The sequence below is a fragment of the Austrofundulus limnaeus genome, unplaced genomic scaffold, assembly GCF_001266775.1.
Source record: "Austrofundulus limnaeus strain Quisiro unplaced genomic scaffold, Austrofundulus_limnaeus-1.0 Scaffold1338, whole genome shotgun sequence".
NCBI classification, from domain to species: Eukaryota; Metazoa; Chordata; class Actinopteri; order Cyprinodontiformes; family Rivulidae; genus Austrofundulus; species Austrofundulus limnaeus.
Window position 1 is genome coordinate 8,053 of NW_013953740.1, and position 3,588 is coordinate 11,640.

Sequence of the window (3,588 nt, forward strand, 5' to 3'; positions counted from 1 at the left end):
CTTTGGGCATGTTTTTATGAGAGTGTAACATTATAACATGAAATGAAGCTCAAAAAAGTTGATTTTACATGATTTTGCCCCTTTAACATAAAAACATATTTGAAGCAGTCATCCTCTAGTGTATTCAAACAGATTGATGTCATCGTTGCTTTACTGAGTCTCAGTTGGGCCCGTCAGAACATCACACAGCACACTCCGGGATCTGTTTCCTTTAGTTGACATCTCCGCTCACACACCTGAGTCAGAGGATAGACAAAAACACAGCAGCCTGCTGAGAACAGAGCACTGCACGAGGCTCCTGCAGAGCAACAATAATGTTTAGAAGTTGGTTTTATGCTGTTCTGACCAGCATCAAATGAGCTCTCAGATGTAGATTCTGTTCTAAAATTATACTTAAATAAAAAAAAGAGTCGCTTATAATCTCCATCTCTCTCACCTCGAAACAAGTCCAGGACAGAAACCTGGTCCTACCTCTCCAGTTCCTCCGAGGTGTTTCCAGACCAGAGAGGGTATGAGCCCTCCAGAGGGTTCTGGGTCTGCAGGGTCATCCAGAAGAAGTCGTCCAGGAGGCATCTTCATTTTTTAAAATGCACTTCTCGAATTAACAGAACATTTCAAAGTTCAACACAAAGTTATATCACTGCTTAAAACTCATTTTTACTCCCTGGTCTTTCATTCTGGTAGAGTTTGAGATCCTTTTAAAGATGTTTTTAATGTTTTCTCTATTTTAAATTGATCTTATTGTTTACATTTATGTGTTGCTCTGTTGTTMTATTCATTTGGCTGAATTGTGAAGCACTTTGGTCAACTTTTGTTGTTTTTCTGTGCGGTATAAATAAATAGACAAACCGACGTTAAAGAGATAACAGTTTGCAGTTCAGGCCTGTAAAGATGAAAACAGTTGGAACTAGACATGGGTTTTTACGATGTAAAAACAAGTGTGCATTGCCATGTAGCATGTCATTGCAGCATGGCTTTGCCTGCAGCATTGGACTTGCAGAACGAACTTTGACCAAGTTCAAATATGTTTTCTATACCAGCTTGTGCCTGTCAAGTCAGCAGCTGTTTGTAATTAAGGTAATTGTGTGACAATATGAAGTTTGAAGAGATAGATTTTTTGTTTAAAGTGCGTTAACTGGGCTTTGAACCCTGACCTCCCACATGAAAGTCCATGACATAGACTGTTAGACCAATGGAGATGTGGCAGGGTGTGGTGCCAGGGGTTGGTTTGTATGTGTGCAGAAAGAGGCCACATTGCCAATACAATTATTGACACAAAAATGCATATTACAACAACAGAGCAGTATTGACAATATTATAGTAAAACATCAAAATACAATCATATTAGTATTTTAAACACTGAACTATTGAGATTAAATATAAAAAAACTATGGTGCAGTACCAAGTTGAGTACAGCTGGGGGCAGTATTGGACCATTACAAGGCCCCACTGACTGCCATTACATGAATTTGGAATAAAGTTTAAACATTAACATTTCAAAAACTACAAGTTTTACAGGCACCAAAAGGCATAGCCAACATTTGGCACAGTAGCTTTACAGATATAAATTACAACGGCAGCTCTAGGACAAAGTCTGCAGGAGGAGAAGCATGGCAAAGTTGAGATGACTTGGATGGGAAACAAATCACAATAGTGTGCATTGCACTGATGAGTGGAGCCTCGTGGGCTGAGGAGTGTTTCCAAAGTTTTTTTGGAAGTTTTTTTTCCTGTTTTTTTTAAGTAAACTAAAATAAAAAACTGATATAATAAAGTCTCATGAAAAATGTTTTCTCCATTGTTCATTTTATTGTCTTAATCATTTAAATTTGGTCTACATAAAAACAGGATCTGATCAAAAACAATTACTGAATCAGGGATTTGTTTTTAATTGAAGACATTCTGTCAACAGATTCCCTGAGAACCAAATTTAACTTCTATTTTTGAATCAGTCCCACATTTAATTGATTTATTTTTTTAAATCAGAGGCAAACTCCATGTAACTGCAGTCAGCGCAGCAGCAATAACCTTCAGAAAAAAGCCTAAACAAACCCACACAGGTCACGCCTAAAGTTGTCATTTTATATATTTGTATATATTCATATATTACACATTTAATACAGGCACAAGAAGAAATCATCAAACAGACAGAAATGGCAGAAATATTGATAAAAACATGAGAATCATTTACACAATGTTGCTGTTTTAACTTTGATACAACTGAATAAAGGTAAAAAAAATAAAAAGCAGAGGCCCTGTTTGTGTGTTTATGGTGTGTGTGAGGGGAAGCTTGGAAAATGGATTTAAAAAGTATTTTTGTTTTCGAAGTGGGCAGCAAGAACCAGCTTGCTCAAACTAATCAGTAACAAAATTTGTGTACTTATTTTTGAAATTTGGATTTGGGTACCAAAAAAAACAAAAGTGTCAACAATTTATTGAGACATGTTCTTTAACAGTACAAATATCTCCAGATAGAATTTCTAGATTTCTTAAAAATGACTTTAAACAACATTTTGTTAAATAAAAATGTTTAGGATTAGTGTTTGCGGAGTATAAAAGGGAAAATTTAATAATGAAAACATTAGTATAAACACCTAACAAATGAGAAACCATCGGTTTTTTTACAGCTTCGAATTTATAAAGTTGTCAAATCGTTCCTGATAGAATCACCTATAAACCAGGTAAAAACTACAAGCTGGGACTTTTTAACTACGAGGACGATAAAAAAAACCTGATATTAAAACTAGTTTCTTGGTCTGAGAGGTCAGCTGGTCACATGATGTCGTGTCAAAAACCAACATTTCATCATGGCTTCAAGGCATCGCAGCAGAGGAGGAAATATTTCATCTCCTGCTGATTCTGTAAGTTAGCTCACAAAAAAATAAAATAAAATAAACAACAAGCCGTAAATTCAAACAACAATTAAGTATTTGATTCCTGACACATTTGTGTCATCTCTCATAAGTTTCCAGGTTTGCACAGACTTGGCGGGATTTTAACCCACTCCTTTTTACAGAAACTTTATAAACCCTTTAGGTTTTTTAGCTACTTTAGCTCCCACCTCAGAGTCTCTACAGCAGTGGTTCCCAAAGTTGGGGTCAGGACCCAAAGTGGGGTCCTGAAACATAAAGGTGGGGTCTTATAAAGATTTTCTGAATTAATTAAACTAAAAATTGAGAATTAACAATTTTTATTTGCCTTTGTTACAAAAGAGTAAGGTTAGTGTACTTACAATGGACAAAAATTGCGTAATGATTATTGTTGCTATGCCCTTGTTTATTTGACGTGAAAGCAGTGTTTATCAACAAACAACAGTTGGGGGCACAGGTCTCTGATGATGGTATTTTGTGGGTCAAAAGCTGAAACGTTTGGAAACCACGGCTCTACAGTACCAAGGTCTGAGAACTGGCTAAACCATGACATCATCGTTAACCTGCTTCTACAGATACAGCAGTCTGTTTTGGGTCAATGGGCCTCATGCAAGAKCCGTTCGTACGCACAGATTTGTTCTTAAGTTGTGCGTACGAGTGATTTAGGAGAATTTGTGGCATTCACCAATGTTTTCATATTCTACGATTTTTTTCAAATACG